The sequence below is a fragment of the Lepisosteus platostomus genome, unplaced genomic scaffold (assembly GCF_059453375.1).
Source record: "Lepisosteus platostomus isolate fLepPlt1 unplaced genomic scaffold, fLepPlt1.hap1 Scaffold_30_H1, whole genome shotgun sequence".
Taxonomy (NCBI): domain Eukaryota; kingdom Metazoa; phylum Chordata; class Actinopteri; order Semionotiformes; family Lepisosteidae; genus Lepisosteus; species Lepisosteus platostomus.
In genome coordinates, this window is record NW_028291658.1 from 802,288 (window position 1) to 819,819 (window position 17,532).

Here is a 17,532-nt window from a genome sequence, read left to right on the forward strand (position 1 = left end):
TCTCTGTGGTGGAATGCAAACACATGTTCTATGGGCCAGTGGCGTAATGGATTACGCGTCTGACTTCGGATCAGAAGATTGTAGGTTCGAGTCCTGCCTGGTTCGTGAGGCTTTTAAACCTCTCAGGTTCCTCGGTAACAGGTTGCCGTCATGTATATGAACTATAGAAAAGCATCTGCCACAACCCGTAAATTAGCACGCAAGTGCGGGCTAGTTAACACAGAACTGTATGGAGATCATCTCCAGCTCCGAGCTCAATTGCAATGAAAAAACATGCAGAACAGAACTGGAGAGCAGCTGAATTTGTGCTCAGTAGGGTGGGGAGGACTCAGCATTGCTATTGTTCTAATTGGCATGAACTGCAGGGGATCTGAATCAGAACACGTCACTTAGTTCGATCATTGCGTCAATATGTAGGCCACGTTAATATAGAATTATTACTTTGTCTGTCTCGTCTTTGTATATAGGTGAATGTCCCTGACAATTTCATGTTAGTTTTTAAGAACGACATTGGTGCTAATATATACATATATAGCATATAAGGAACACGTAAAAGTTTAGTCCATGTTGAAAAGATAAGAAAACCGCCACAACGTTTCATCTCGGAATAAATCTTTACTTGTTGTTTTGCAGCCTACCCATTCTGACCTAACTCCTCCCTTGAAATTCCCTAACAGATAAGGGTACGTAACGGCTCATGCGATGCTCAGTTGCAATTTGTCCCAAAACAAACAAGAACAGCAGCTGAGGGTTTGAGTTTGAACATGCACTGTATTAAAGCAGCTTTTATTTCCATTGATAAATGCTAGATATTCCTACAGAGATTCTCCAGGTAGTAAGCGATTCCTGTTTCTGTTTCTATTTCTGTTTCATATATATATATACAGTATATATACAGTATTGTACTATTATTATATAATTGTTACACTGTGGCTGTGTTGTGTGTGTTAAGCTGCTGTTGCACTGCAATTTCCCTCACGGGATCAATAAAGTATCTATCTATAAGAAGACATTACCAACAACGACCACAAGATGGAGATATTGTCTAGACATTACCAACAACGACCACAAGATGGAGATATTGTCCAAAGAGGCAAGAAGGGCAAAGCCGCGATAAGGTAAAATCATTTTTTGTAAGAGATTGCTGTCAGAATGCACATCCGTATCCCAAACAGAATCTCTAGTAAAATATGATCATTTGTGAAACAGGCAATTGAGTGTCTGCTACAATATGATTGCTACAGATGCAGCCATTCAAAATGCGCGGGCGTACGCTGTACGCAGTCTACCACAAGTTACCGGTAAATACCGCGAGTTACCGGTAAATACCGCTAGCAAAATAATAGTATCCGGAATTTCCGCAAGGTGGAGCTAATAAAGCTCAACTTCTCATGTTTGAGCTGTAGCCATCAAAGTCTTTAATGAAGATATTACTAATAGTATTAATAATAAATGAACTTGGACAAGCTGTAAACTCAAAGTATTGCCCTGGTCCACATTATTTTTTTCATTGCCCGTCTTTGTAAAAGTAACACCACAGCATTTCGCAATCACGCATTTTTTTCCAATCATGCAAAGTACAGTAATTTTTGAGAATCGATTCACCATGCCTTTCACATGCTCATAAAAGAGGTTGATTTAGGAACATAAACATATTACCGTATGCAAACTGTACTGTATACAGTTTGTATATGTATATGTATATGTATATTTAATGTCTTAACTGTGCCCGTTTAAGTATTGAATATTTATATGGAATTTTACCACTGAAGGGAAATCTTAGTGCCTGAGCATAAAAAGAATAGGAGCATACTGGAACACGTGTGAAGGCCATAAACGATATTAATTTTGGAACATAAACATACAGTATATGGCTGGTCTCGGTACTTTAAAGAAAACATACACGAAACATGGTTTCATTATGACCAGAATCGGTCTTGAGATATTTTTAACTTGATTTACAGTATTTGAGAGGTATGTCTTGACACCGATACTACGTAAATACTCCTCACGTATATGTTTCTAGGTTTATATTATGCATTTCATACGGTCAAATTGCTTTTGAGCAACTGATAAGAAGCGCGAAACGGTATGCCCAGGGCGTTTTAGTTTTCGTTTTGTTTTAATGCAGTGCAGTGGATTGATTAGAGATATCAAGTACATACAAGTCATTTTTTAAATGTTGTAGTTCGTCTTGTAAAAATGTTACGAGTACATCATCTGTCAACAATTACACAGGTTCTGTTTCCATATTGCGGTTTTTGGTTACGTAATATTATTTTCTAATTTCACGTTGTGAATATATGATTTGGGCAAACAGAGCCGCAAAGAAGTACATTATGGGTTGTTGTTGTTTTTTTGCAGTTTTATCTAAAATAAGCGATGCTTAAACCTTTGTCTGATTCTTGTGAAACTATCCACACGACAGTTACCTAGGAGTTGACTTCAGTGATGTCACTGATGGGATGTTTCTAAAAATCCATCCTCTGTAAAACATCTTCTCTAGTTGTTCTGCATATGTATTCGCTAATGAAGCTGTGTTTTTCTGAGCCTGGTTCTCTACATTTCTGTATGAACCAGCTTAGAGGGCTAAAGACAGCTTGTGTTTAAATTGAGTGTAAGGTAATTTATGCTTCTAAAGTCATGGTCAGCATTTATTATTGTACTGTGCTGTAAACTTCTTCTGTGCCTAATTACATTATTTTATAGTCGATAATGTTTCTGTAGTGCTTTTTCAGCCCTCAGCATGTGTCTGCGCTGGTGGTGCTGTGGGTTAGGTTCCTGACTCCTATGTCACATGGTCTGTGGTTGAATCTCATGGAACTATGACTTTAATTTTTAACAAACATTTCTTTGAAAAAATGAAACATTTCCCTTGGTCAGAGATTAAATAAAACCTCACTCGCATCAAAACAAATTTATATTTCTAAATATCACAACATGATCGAATTTACGTCTTTTTAATAACAATGAATAGTCACCTATGCGTTACAAAATAAACATTTATATTGATTTGAATTGCGTTTTGATTTAAATCGTAAACGCGTGTTTAAATATATGTGTTTAAAGGCGATATACTGTATAAAAGCGCTGATTCTTATGGAATGTGTTCGGCCGGGGATTCAAAAAAAATATTTTTTTTAATCGCGTATCTAAGGAAAATTGCAGTATAACTTTGTTCATGCACAAACAGTGGCATGTTACATTATAATTTGGGTGTCTCCTCTTGCCAGAAAGCTCTAAATTGCATTTTGAGTGCGGTTTTTGACTTTTTCTAAATTGCAACCCATAAATAAAGCTGATACAGTTTAGACTTACTGTATTCTAAACTGTATTACAACATCACATTGGACAATGCAACGTAAATTGCAAAAATGCACTTGGAATCTATCCTAGCCCTACTATGAAAATTATTTAAACTGCGACACTTATCATTCATCTTTAAATAAACTTTATTTTATATAGCGTTTTAAGCGAATAGGTAATTAGATTGCTCATAAACCTAATCGCTTTTTCTACATAAACACAGCGTGATTGCTCTCTGAAAATGGTTTTTTCTTTATATTTAGGCTCAGATTTCAACTATAGATCGTATTATTATGAACTTTCTTGGAAAAATGTCTTTTATGTAAACCATGTTTGCTATTAATTCATTTAGGGCTAAAATACGTTCATTGTCTTCCAATCGAGTCGAGTTGACATTGGAAGCTTGCCACGCCCGGACTGTTACACCAACGCATTAGCATGTTGAAGCGATTTCATTGAGGAGGCCATCTACTAGTTAACACTGTACTTCCTACTTTGAAAATACCTGTGAAATTGGTTTAATTCGTCACAGCCAGCACTCCGGCAGAGAGGGGGGTTGTTCTCGTTAATGTCTGATGACATACAAGTGGAAAGATTACAGATTTTAACCGTCTTTTTTCTGAACCAGGGAAAATCTGATCATGTTTCTCTATAACAATAATAAAAAACTTTATTTTCAATTATTTTACATATCCCGCTTGCACATCGCATGACTTTAATAAATCTATTCTTTATTAATACTAAATAAATAATACTAAAAATACTTCAGCAAATAGGTCACTTGATTTTTGGAATAATTCCAAATAGCACAATGATCCACTGGCATCCCTGAAGTCTGTTTAGTGCATAATCTTCCAAATACAATCACTAAGCAATTATAAGAATTATACCATCCTACTTCTTTGTGATATCCTGTAAAAACTAAACCTATTTTTATAAGGCTTTTACTCAAAAGATTTCCAAACACACAAAGCATTTGTGAAGTACTATAGTATTTCTAAAGGTTACTGGTACAACATCAATCATTAAAGCTTAACAATAAAGTTTAGATTGCTGACTATGGACTAACTACATTAACTAACTGCAATGCAACACTATACATTTTACAAGAATATCTGGTTGAATTCTTGCATTTGTAGCCAATTTAATGCGAGAGAAATAAGCCAATTTAATTATTTCACAAAAAATAATGTGATATAAAATGGATGTTTTTAACTTTATTGTAGTGTTTTAGAAACTAATATGTCTTCAAAAATGGTTGTTTTTCACTCCTAGGAATGAAAGCTGTTGTTATATAATGTTTATTTTCAAATTTTGAAAAATCAAAGGATTCTAGCTTTCTCCCCTTTCAGGCATCGGACACAGAGAACCTCATGGTTTTCCTAAAAATCATTTTTTATGTTCCCTAGTGTTCCAAACTTAGTTTTAATCAATTTTAATTTGTTATTATGTTAAAAACAGGGTATTAAATTTCTAATTGGACTATAAATAATGTCATATTGTCTGCTATAAAACTGATGTTTTCACCTCTATTGTAGAGATTCTAGAATCAACTAATAGAGAATTGAAATAAAAAAGGGCATAAGAAAACATTACCAACAACGACCACAAGATGGAGATATTGTCTAGACATTACCAACAACGACCACAAGATGGAGATATTGTCCAAAGAGGCAAGAAGGGCAAAGCTGCGATAAGGTAAAATCATTTTTTGAAAGAGATTGCTGTCAGAATGCACAACTGAATCCCAAACAGAATCTCTAGTCAAATATGATCATTTGTGAAACAGGCAAATGAGTTTCTCAGGTGCCCATTGCTCATTTTCAGACACATTTATGCAATACTTTCACCATGCGTTGAGCAATAGGGATTAAAGATACCAGAGGTAAGGTTTAAAAGTGATTCTGAGGTGCAACACATCAGCGATACAGCTAGGCATCTGAAATGCGGGGTTTGAGAGCCCTTCAGGGAACACCGTACCCTAAAGGTACCAGAAGTCCACTAGTATAAGCATTAAGTCACTGTCACCCCTGTTACAATGTGATTGCTACATATCTTCATTTCTTTGGTTTTTAAGGAGTAAGAGTGCAGGGGGTCTAAATCTGCGATCCAGTGTGTTGAAGTATTTCACAACACTACCTGTAGCCCGTATGGAAATAAATACTAATTCTGATTATTGCCCTGGGCATGTACCAATAAATCACTGAGCATATATCACTGTGTTGAAGCTAGAGACCTGTATGTAATATTATGGTGCTAAAATGTCATTTTCACATATATTAATGTAATAAATGATTGCTTATGCTTAATAAACAAATCTAATTAAAATAAAAACTTAAGTTTTGTATTTGTCTTGTACCATAGAACATGATTTTCTTTGTATTTCAAGCCCACAAAGTGTCCAAATGATGCACGACATGATATAAGGAAGATTATCACATGAAAAATCGGTATTATCTTTCTCATGAAAATGCATTCCTTTCATTACCTTTTAATTTTTAAAATGAACTCAAGTTGTGTATAATGTAATAATTTAAGTAGAATAGATTCTAATAATATAATGATCCAGTGTGTTGCACTACTTCACTGCTTCACTGTTCTATGCCGTCTGGAAATAAATCCTCAGACTGCTTACTGCCCTGGGCTTGTACCAATAAATTACAGGAGCACATCTATATATCACTGCGTTGAAGCAGGAGACACACAATCACTGCAAACACATCCTAAATACAGTGTTCCAGCACCTTTGACCTCATCCAGAACGTATCATTTCTTGAAAGGGATTGCTGTCTGAATGCACATCTGAATCCCAAACAGAATCTCTAGTAAAATACGATCATTTGTGAAACAGGCAAATGACTGTCTCAGGGGCCCATTCCTCATTCTCAAGACACATGTATGCAGTACGTACACCATGCATTGAGCAAAAGGGATCAAAGACACCACAGGTAAGGTTAGAATTCATTCTGACTATATTCTAAAATATTGGACTCATATTCTTATGATGGCAGACATGATGCTGCGTTTAAAACCGGGGTTAATGGACATTATATGACTGTCAATTCTGTTTTGTTTTGGAGACACTTGGCTGCCTATATGGTACAGTGCAGCGTGAAGGAAACATTTTCCAAAACTGTGTCAGCTCAAAAGTTGTAAGAGAACCTCTCCAGCTGCTTTAACTCTCTTCATTTTTGTCATTTAATTGTCTGTCGGCACTATGTGGCAGCGTTGCATGACAACCCATCTCACCACGGAAAGGAACCTAACAGCTTTGGTAAGAGAGGAGAAAAGGACCTGGCCAGTAAGGGGCTCGAACCCACGACTTTGACGTTATCAGCACCATGCTCTAACCAACTGAGCTAACCGGCCTCACGACAGTGGTCCTCTCTGTGCAGCGCCTTTTACTTCCATTGACAAATGATAGCAATTCGAAGAGAGATCCTTCAGACCAGCAAGCAAACCCACGGCTATTTCGGTTTTCTATCTAGGCAACGTTGGTGTCTGCAATAGCATACATGAAAGCGTGATGCAATTTCTGTGGCTACATTTGTTGCACGTCATGCACAGTAAGAGTGTTTCTAACACCAAATAAAAAGTCAACAATTAGCGATCACGCCTTCTCCTCAGTTAACCCACTGAAACCCTTGCTGTTAACAGTTCTTTACTGCGTGCTTTAAGAACACCTACATAATGTGTCAGTTCTTTCAGCTTTATTCATTAGGTTTTCAAAGGCATAAGTAGAGCACCAGAGGCGCGAACGTAAGATGTGTGGTTATCTGAAGAACTCATTTCCATGGCAGCAGGGCCAAGTGATTCAGCGTATTTATAGTACCAGGAATGGAGAAGCGGCACTTCGCCTTTGCCGGGGAGGCACAAGGATACGTGTGGCAGACGCCATAGTCGGCAGGATTCAAACCTGTGCAGGGAGTTCGCAACGGATTTCAAGTCCATCGCCTTAAACACACGGCCACGACTACAGCAAGCTCACCCCCGCCGCATTCCTCCTATAATCTAACACAGAGTGCGAGGTGGCTGCGGAAACTTTTTCAAAGTCGCTCTCCGTTAAAAAAAAATAAATACCTTTGACAAAATACGTGCCGGCAGACAGACATGCCTCAGAGGGTTTAAGGCTGGCTTCACGTTCAAATGATAAAGTCTCCCCGTCCGGATGTCAAAATGGAACTTTGGCAGACAGAAAAAACATCAACAAACCACAAATGTGGACAAGGATTTTACAAGCTGCACCACACTGCACTTTCCAAAGCATTTACATTCCTGTTAGACGCAGGAATTGCCTTTGATTTGCGCGCTTACGAACGCCATGGAAAACGAAACAAAACTAAAGCCCTCAGCTCCTGCACTTGATTATAATGCTGTTACGTGTCGAAGCAGGAATTTATGTCATCCTACCACTGCAATACGGGGACTAGAGGGAAATGAGCACACGCTACGTATGTCTCAATCACTCCCTAGAGTCGTAAGGCGCATTGAAGGGTGCACACCCATCATTAATCGTTGCGCCTCTGTGAAAGGAAAGCTCTTGAGCAGTCTTTGAAACAGCTCGGATGAAACACTTGATTGCTTCCATGTGCATCTGGAGCCCATTTCTTATTTTCACTTCACGCCGCCCAAAGCATTTCTAAAACAGGAGATTCGTGTTTGGGAATGCGCCCTGCCCTACGAATAAAACAGGTCTACGGGTCTGAAACCTGCTCCACGGAAAACAGTTCTGTTGCGCTTTTGATCAAAGGGAGATTCGCTGTTCTTACTTTTTGATGACATAACACCCAAAGGGGCTTCTTTGGAGCTGGATTCCAACCAGCATCCTAAAGTTTCTTGGCGGTATCCTTTACAGTCCTCTGTTCGGTCGACAAGGGACAGAAGGGGGCAGCTTTCCTCACACACACAGTGCAATGTACTGTAGTGTTCCCGTTCATTGAATTCGCAGTTCTGCATCAGACCTCTAACTCGTTTCCTTAGCTTGGATTTAAGCCATGAAGCAGGCTTCTAGTCTATAAACGTCTAGAGAAATCACAAACTATTTGAGAGGCCATCATCCCAGGGGAACTGACAAAGTCTATCCCTAAACACCTAGCGCAATCTCTCGAGAGACTGTCAAAAATCGCTTTCTCCGTTTGCGTTGCAAGTAAGTGAAAACGCGGTCTCAAACCAGAGCCACTTGGCAGCAGCGGCACGTAAATACTGTTACTGTCACTGCTCGATACTGACGTTAGCCTACTATACCATGTTCAGCCACCACTAGGAAATGTACGGCTCTAGTACTGGAGCAAACAACAGGAGGGCCAAAGGCACACGGGCACACATGGAGAGTGACGAGAATGGGACTCAAACCCATGCGTGCAGAGTACAATGGATTAGCAGTCCATCGCCTTAACCACTCGGCCACCTCGTCTAGGAAACTGGGCTGTCCAGACATGGGTTGCAGCGCTCCAGATGATCTTTTTCTTTTTTTTCCCTCGTACTCGAGGGTCATTTTCCTGTTCCACATGCGATTTCAACATTTTCCTTGGGAGATGTCAAGCCAGCAAGCCACTGGTTCAGTGGCCATTGTGGAGTTCAGTGGCCCTGTTGTACACAGAATGCACATTGAGCTCCTTGGACATGAAAAGTTCCAGATAAAAGCCATTTGTCATCCTTTCTCTTGGTGTCGATGTTGCTATTGTATGTAAAGGTGGCAACTTGCTCAGCGAACAGGCGGAGCACACACCGAATGCAGATGTGTCTGAGTGGTGTGTCCAAGTGGCTGCAAAACGACAGCACTCCCAGGGCGCCGTGGCTTAGTTGGTTAAAGCGCCTGTCTAGTAAACAGGAGATCCTGGGTCCGAATCCCAGCGGTGCCTTTTTTGTTCTGTGTTCTCGAACAGAACTGGTCATTATGGACAACCGCCTACAGCTAGACCTAATTAAATGCAAGTATTCATTTCCTGTCTTTAACGCGACTTGTTTTTCTTAAAATGGATGCAACTTGCAAAACATGAAATACAAACCTTGCTAATCAGTGCTAGCGGCTGGCAAAAAAAAAAGAAGTCAGCAATGTTTTTTTTCTTTAACCTTAACCCTGCTAATGGAGAAGAGTTAAACAACCGAGTCTATGCAGCTTAAACGGTGCGCACGTCGGGTTCTTAGCTGAAAGGGTGGTAAATCACGCTCACCCCAGTTCTTAATCTTTTAAAGAGGATACAAAATTGAACCTAGTCGCCACATCACATACATCCTGTTCAATGATAAAAAGGTAACATCTATCCTTGCTCCAGAGTAAATCTCACGTTGAGGGCATCTTTTTTTTCACTTTACCGTGAATCGGGCTCGGCTGCACAGAGGAGAGAGCAGAGCAATGAGGTCACGGGGACAGGGGAGTCACATGCTGGCGGTTTGAATACGCGGAAGATCACTGAGGGATCCACAGTATATGGACCCTCCGTGCGCCATCAGTCCGCACTCCGGACTCTGAATCCTGCCATCCGAGTTAAGATCTCGGCGGAACCTGAGGCGCAGTTCCTTCTTAAAACGTAATCTGGTGAGCATTTCTAGAATCGTACTTGTATAGATGCAGCCTTTAATGTGTTGCTAGGTTAAAATTGATGACTTCTTGTATTTCAGTAGGTAACTGCCCTCTTGATTTCAGATTCAATTTCTTTATTACAGGGGCGCTTTTATGAAGACAGAGTCATGTTCAGGTACTTTGCTTGATGGAGGAAGCTCATTTCGGACTCTGTGATCTGCTCACCTGGAAAGGTCTGCTGTACTACTAAAAGAGAGAAGTAGAGTCTGGAAGAAGGGACAATTTTATGATGCTTTGGAAGGTAGGTTTTTTTTTCTTTGAAATCGAAATGAATCAGAATATCAGTGCAAAAGACAAACTCTTGGTTTGGTTTAAAGAAATATGGTTTTAAAACAGACAAAATGTAGAAAACAGGTGTTTCTCACTTTTGGAAAAGAATGGACCGGGGGTAATAGTTTACTAGTTGCAGTGCTGAGCTCACCGGGTTGCAGTCCTGCAATGTCACACGACGGCCAGTGGCGCAATAGATAACGCGTTTGACTACGAATCAGGAGATTGTAAGTTTGACTCCTGCCTGGCTCGGGTCGTTTTTAAACGCATCGGGCTACTCCCCTAAGTAGTCTGTGCTACTTACTGCATTGTAATCGTACTCAGTAAGAGATTTCCTTCATGTAAAAGAACTGCACCTGACAGCTTTAGGAAATCACCTGGGCTCAGTACGGTGCTAAGAGCTCAGCGTTGCTGTTGTTCTAATTAGCAAGCACTGCATCGGCTATGAACCCGAACTTTTCAATTATTCCGATCATTAAGTCAACACGTAGTCCACATGAAAGGTAGAAATATTCTCTTGTCTGTCTCTTGTTTGTATAGAACTGAATGTCCCTGACAATGTACTGTTAGTTTTAATTGAAGAACGGCATTTGTGTTCAAATATACCAGACAAGTTTATGTAACTGCTCTTGCGACACTAAGTTGTAATTAGTCAAGAAATAAAGTCGAACAACAGCTGCGGGTTTAATTCTGAACGTATGAGATTGCAGCGCCTTTTACTTCCATTGACAAATGATAGAGATTCGAAGAGAGATCCTTCAGACCAGCAAGCAAACCCACGGCTATTTCGGTTTTCTATCTAGGCAACGTTGGTGTCTGCAATAGCATACATGAAAGCGTGATGCAATTTCTGTGGCTACATTTGTTCCACGTCATGCACAGTAAGAATGTTTCTAACACCAAATACAATGTCAACAATTAGCGATCACGCCTTCTCCTCAGTTAACCCACTGAAACCCTTGCTGTTAACAGTTCTTTAATGCGTGCTTTACGAGCACCTATATATTGTGTCGGTTCTTTCAGTTTTATTCATTAGGTTTTCAAAGGCATAAGTACAACACCAGAGGTGCGAACGCAAGATGTGTGGTTATCTGAAGAACTCATTTCCATGGCAGCGGGGCCAAGCGATTTAGCGTTTTTATAGTACCAGGAAAGGAGAAGCGGCACTTCGCCTTTGCCGCGCAGGCATAAGGAGACGTGCGGCAGACGCCATAGTCGGCAGGATTCAAACCTGCGCGGGGAGTCCCCAACGGATTTCGAGTCCATCGCCTTAACCACTCGGCCACGACTACAGCGAGTTCGCCATCGCCGCATTCCTCCTTTAATCTAACACGGAGTGCGACGTGGCTGCGGAAACCTTTTCAAAGTCGCTCTCCGTTAAAAAAAAATAAATACCTTTGACAAAATACGTGCCGGCAGACAGACACGCCTCAGAGGGTTTAAGGCTGGCTTCACGTTCAAATGATAAAGTCTCCCCGTCCGGATGTCAAAATGCAGTTTTGGCAGACAAAAAAAACAGCAACAAACCACAAATGTGGATAAGGATTTTACAAGCTGCACCACACTGCACTTTCAAAAGCATTTACATTCCTGTTAGACACAGGAATTGCCTTTGATTTGCGTGCTTACAAACGCCATGGAAAACGAAACAAAACTAAAGCCCTCAGCTCTTGCACTTGATTATAATGCCATTACGTGTCGAAGCAGGAATTTACGTCATCCTACCACTGCAACACGGGGAATAGAGGGAAATTAGCACACGCTACGAATCGTCTCAATCACTCCCTAGAGTCGTAAGGCGCATTGAAGGGTGCACCCCCATCATTAATCGTTGTGCCTCTGTGAAAGGAAAGCTCTTGAGCAGTCTTTGAAACAGCTCGGATGAAACACTTGATTGCTTCCATGTGCATCTGGAGTCCATTTCTTATTTTCACTTCACGCCGCCCAAAGCATTTCTAAAACAGGAGATTCGCATTTGGGAATGCGCCCTGCCCTACAAATAAAACAGGTCTACGGGTCTGAAACCTGCTCCACGGAAAACAGCTCTGTTGCGCATTTGATCAAAGGGAGAGTCGCTGTTCTTACTTTTTGATGACATAACACCCAAAGGGGCTTCTTTGGAGCTGTATTCCAACCAGCATCCTAAAGTTTCTTGGCGGTATCCTTTACAGTCCTCTGTTCGGTCGACAAGGACAGAAGGGGGCAGCTTTCCTCACACATACAGTGCAATGTACTGTACTGTTCCCGTTCATTGAATTCGCAGTTCTGCATCAGACCTCTAACTCGTTACATTAGCTTGGATTTAAGCCACGAAGCAGGCTTCTACTGTATAAACGTCTAGAGGAATCACAAACTATTTGAGAGGCCATCATCCCAGGGGGAACTGACAAAGTCTATCCCTAAACACCTAGTGCAGTCTCTCGAGAGACTGTCAAAAATCGCTTTCTCCGTTTGCGTTGCAAGTAAGTGAAAACGCGGTATCAACCCAGAGCCACTTGGCAGCACGGGCATGTAAATACTGTTACTGTCACTGCTCGATACCGACGTTAGGCTACTATACCATGTTCAGCCACCGCTAGAAAATGTACGGCTCTAGTACCGGAGCAAAGAACAGGAGGGCCAACACCGAACGGGCACAAGTGTCAGACAAGGAGAGCGACAAGGATGGGACTCGACCCCATGTGTACAGAGCACAATGGATTAGCAGTCCATCGCCTTAACCACTCGGCCACCTCGTCAACAAAACTGGGCTGTCCTGACATGGGTTGGCGCACTCCAGTTGATCTTTTTCTTTTTTTTCCCTCATACTCGAGGGTCATTTTCCTGTTCCACATGCGATTTCAACATTTTCCTTGGGAGATGTCAAGCCAGCAAGCCACTACTGTGGTTCAGTGGCCAGTGTGGAGTTCAGTGGCCCTGTTGTACACAGAAAGTACATTGAGCTCCTTGGACATGAAAAGTTCCAGATAAAAGCCATTTGTCATCCTTTCTCTTGGTGTCGATGTTGCTATTGTATGTAAAGGTGGCAACTTGCTCAGCGAGCAGGCGGAGCACACACCGAATGCAGATGTGTCTGAGTGGTGTGTCCAAGTGGCTGCAAAAAGACAGCACTCCCAGGGTGCCGTGGCTTAGTTGGTTAAAGCGCCTGTTTAGTAAACAAGAGATCCTGGGTCTGAATCCCAGTGGTGCCTTTTTTTGTTCTGTGTTCTCGAACAGAACTGGTCATTATGGACAACCGCATACGTCTAGACTTAATTAAATGCAAGTATTCATTTCCTGTCTTGAACGACTTGTTTTTCTTAAAATGGATGCAACTTGCAAAATATGAAATACAAACCTCGCTAATCAGCGCTCGCGGCTGGCAAAAAAAAAAGAAGTCAGCAATGTTTTTTTCTTTAACCTTAAGCCTGCTAATGGAGAAGAACCTAGTCGCCATATCACATACATCCGTTTCAACGATAAGAAGGTAACAACTATCCTCACTCCAGTGTAAATCTCACGTTGAGGGCATATTTTTTTCCACTTTACCATGAGTCGGGCACAGCTGCACAGAGGCGAGAGCAGAGCAATGAGGTCACGGGGACAGGGGAGTCACACGCTGGCGGTTTGAACACGCGGAAGATCACTGAGGGATCCACAGTATGTGGACCCTCCGTGCGCCATCATTCCACACTCCAGACTCTGAATCCTGCCATCTGAGTTAAGATCTCGGCGGAACCTGAGGCGCAGTTCTTTCTTAAAACGTAATCTGGTGAGCATTTCTAGAATCGTACTTGTATAGATGCAGCCTTTAATGTGTTGCTAGGTTAAAATTTATGACTTCTTGAACTTCAGTAGGCAACTGCCCTCTTGATTTCGGATTTAATTTCTTTATTACAGGGGCGCTTTTATGATGACAGAGTCATGTTCAGGTACTTTGCTTGATGGAGGAAGCTCATTTCGGACTCTGTGATCTGCTCACCTGGAAAGGTCTGCTGTACTACTACAAGAGAGAAGTAGAGTCTGGAGGAAGGGACAATTTTATGATGCTTTGGAAGGTAATGTTTTTTTTTCTTTGAAATCGAAATGAATCAGAATATCAGTGCAAAAGACAAACTCTTGGTTTGGTTTAAAGAGATATGATTTTAAAACAGACAAAATGTAGAAAACAGGTGTTTCTCACTTTTGGAAAAGAATGGACCGGGGGTAATATTTTACTAGTTGCAGTGCTAAGCTCACTGGGTTACAGTCCTGCAATGTCACACCAGGGTCAGTGGTGCAATGGATAATGTGTCTGACTATGGATTAGGAGTTTGGAGGTTCGACTCCTGCCTGGCGCTGGTTGTTTTTAAACACATCAGCCTACTCCCTAAGTAGCCTGTGCTACTTACTGCATTGTAAGAGCGATTGTGAGCGGTTTTGTTTTCTCTCTTTGACCAGCCCAGCTGTGCCCCACCCGAAGGCAGGGAAGCACAAAAATTGTATGGAACTCATTCATGCTCCTCTCCATGGAAATCTTTAGTAAAAGGCAAAAGATTTGTACGAGATGAAGAGAAACCAGAGTGCGTGGCTGGACAGCTGCAGGAGCCCAGGCCGCCTTCAAGCCCTCTGCCCTGCCGGTCGTGGTTGGCAATGCACCTGGCCTTACAAACGAGCCAGTGGGGCCCGTTCAGCTCCGGGCTCATCGCCTGCGGCTCTCGGCTTACCTGGCAGGGGAGATACCTTGATCAGCCTGTAGTTGGTGTAGTTGGATTGTTTTCTTGTTTTCTGGAAGCAGTGTTTGTTTTGCAGTTTGAGATGGCAACCTTTGGATCCCGCAAGAATGCTGTACGTTTTGAGCTTTTGGATGACCTCTTCATGGATCGTATGCAGTTAGGCAGAAAAGTGTTACAGAAGGAACTTGGCTTTGAACCTCGGCACTTGGATTTCATCTTCGCTCTCCCAGGTCAGAAAGCATTTGAGGTTGTTTTTGCTACCTATTCTCTGTTTGAACAATGTGTGGATGTGTTTGAGGCAAAAAGAGGGAAAGTTCCTGCCCTTGAGAAGATCAACTTGCAGCCTCTGGCACAGAGAGAGAGGAAAACGGTGCATGTTGTTATGTTCTCGGAAATGGCAAAGACGGAGGACATTCACACCTGGCTTAAGCAGTACTGCACAGTCCACCATGGAACTGAGGTTAGAGATGTTGACGGTATAAAAACAGGAGCAAGGAAATTCGAGGTTCGCTTGCTACCGGACAATGTAAATGGAGGCTTAAGGCACCTGCCCTCTACAATCCGGCTGGGCGCCTGCAATGGCTATGTTTTTTATGTGGGACAACCAAAGGTGCGTCGGCGCTGTGGTGCTGTGGGACACCTGGCATCGTCCTGCACTGTGAAATGCTGCAAGACCTGTGGCAAACAGGGACATTTAGCCTCTGACTGTTCAATGCTGCCAAAGTGCAATTTATGTGGCTCGGAAGGACACGTTTTTAAGAACTGCCCTCAAGCCTACGCCAATAAACTCAAAATGAGAAAGGATGAGGCAGTGCTTGTTTCAGCCAAACCGGTCCGAAAAGCCAAAGCAAACAACAAGTCAAACAAAGAACCCTTGTTGAACAAAGAGTCTCAGCCTCCAGCCAGGATCAGTCCTGCTGTGGCTCCGGGGCCGGTGGAAGAGAAATCCACTACGCTCCCACAACCGCAGACTGCACCAGACAAGCACGAGGGTTTGAAAACCCCAGAGAACAGCGAGGACCCCTCCCCCACTCCTGCTCCTCAGAACGAGGGCCATTGTGGGGCCCCCACCGGTGGAGCGGGTCCAGCGACGATACCCAGGATTCAGCGGAGCTGCTTTTCTCAGACTCTGCAAGTGCTACAGATGCCCTCCTCTCCTCCATCCAGTCCGTCACGGAGGATCTGCAACAGCTGGTGGGTGAGGGGGAATAGGAGACTGGTGCATCGGCTGCACCCCTTTCCCCTCAGTGCTACCAGGAGCTGGACTTGAGGAAAAGGAAAAATGACTCTGTTTTCTCCCCGAGCGAGGAGGAAGGAGAGCATGGCGATGGGAACAGCTGGAACCCCTCCACCCCTCCCTCTACCCCCTTCCTTGAAATGGACTCCGTGAACGCTTTTACTGCTGCCACCCTGATGAAGGCTCATTCAGAGGATGGCTGGCAGGAAATTGGTAAGAAGAAAAAGAAAAAGAGAAGGTAACAGGTGAGACCGAAGAGAAATGTGTTTTGTAAAGACTGGTTCCACTTTCTTATGTAATATGGCTCTAAACATAATTTCTCTTAACACCAGAGGTATCAATGACAGAGTTAAATGCCAGTGTGTCTTTGATTACCTCCAGCAGAGAGAGGGAGATGTGTTGATGTTGCAGGAGTGTGCTTTAGCCTATCAAGAGAGGTATAAAAGCTTTGAAGATAGGTGGGATAAAGGGCCTTCTGTTTGGTCAGGGGACAATAACAACAGAGCCTCTGCCGTGGCCATTCTTTTCAAAGGATGGGCTTTCAAATTGAAAAGTATTCAGAGGGTCATAGATGGCAGGTTGCTGTGTGTGGATGTGGAATGGGGGACCGTTAACCTGCGGCTAATCAATGTGTATTGTCCTACTGACGTGGGAGGAAGGGTGGAGCTACTCAAGGCACTCTCTCCCCTATTGTTAAGTAGCACAGACGTGATAGTGGGAGGGGATTTTAATTGTATCTTAGAGCACACAGACAGGCAGTCTAGCTCTCCGATAAAATTGGATTCCAGCTCACTGGCCCTGCAAAACTTAGTTCAAGACTTTAAACTCTCAGACACATATAGATGTATATATCCCACAACAGCAGGATATAAATGGTCAGGGAGGAATAGCAGCTCCAGAATTGACTATTGCTTTGTCTCAGAGAGAGTGAAAGTTGTTGGGGTCACTCTTCAGCCTGTCTTCTTCTCAGATCATCAGGCTTTAGGGTGTAGAGTGGAACTCAAGGGCGGGACTGTCTTTGGCCCAGGCCTCTGGAAACTCAACACTAAGCTGCTAGAGAACGAGGGGGTAGTATCCCGCTACAAGGAGAAACTATCACAGTGGCTGTCCTTGCAGTGTCTGTACGGGTCAGTAGGAGAGTGGTGGGAGGAGGTGAAGATGAGGACAAAGGCCTTTTTCATGGCTGAGGGAAGGAAGGCTGCTGCCAGACGGAGAGGAGTGCTAGCCAGGAAACAGAGGCAGCTGCAGCGTCTCTACACGATGCTGCACAGTGGCTTCGCTGTGCTCGAGGATATCACCCTTTTAAAAAAGGACATCCGGAGCATAGCCGAAGAAAGTAGTCGAGGAGTGCTGTTAAGAAGCAGAGTGCAGTTCTTGGAAGAAAATGAGAAGTGTACTCGCTTCTTTTTCAGGAAAGTGGTAGGCTCCAAGTCTGTCATGGA

At 42.6% G+C, this 17,532-nt stretch overlaps 5 non-coding genes across 5 annotated transcripts; 2 read left to right on the forward strand and 3 right to left on the reverse strand.

Annotated features, from left to right (window-relative positions):
- The first annotated feature begins 32 nt into the window (after nucleotides 1-32).
- trnar-ucg (transfer RNA arginine (anticodon UCG)) lies at nucleotides 33-105 on the forward strand. The gene has a single exon. It is a non-coding gene; the product is annotated as a tRNA-Arg (tRNA).
- A 6,496-nt stretch (nucleotides 106-6,601) lies between these two features.
- On the reverse strand, nucleotides 6,602-6,675 carry trnai-gau (transfer RNA isoleucine (anticodon GAU)). The gene has a single exon. It is a non-coding gene; the product is annotated as a tRNA-Ile (tRNA).
- A 2,418-nt stretch (nucleotides 6,676-9,093) lies between these two features.
- On the forward strand, nucleotides 9,094-9,167 carry trnat-agu (transfer RNA threonine (anticodon AGU)). The gene has a single exon. It is a non-coding gene; the product is annotated as a tRNA-Thr (tRNA).
- Nucleotides 9,168-11,369: 2,202 nt separating this feature from the next.
- trnas-cga (transfer RNA serine (anticodon CGA)) lies at nucleotides 11,370-11,451 on the reverse strand. The gene has a single exon. It is a non-coding gene; the product is annotated as a tRNA-Ser (tRNA).
- A 3,136-nt stretch (nucleotides 11,452-14,587) lies between these two features.
- Nucleotides 14,588-14,704, reverse strand: LOC148634977 (U5 spliceosomal RNA). The gene has a single exon (XR_015933338.1). It is a non-coding gene; the product is annotated as a U5 spliceosomal RNA (small nuclear RNA).
- Nucleotides 14,705-17,532: the final 2,828 nt, after the last annotated feature.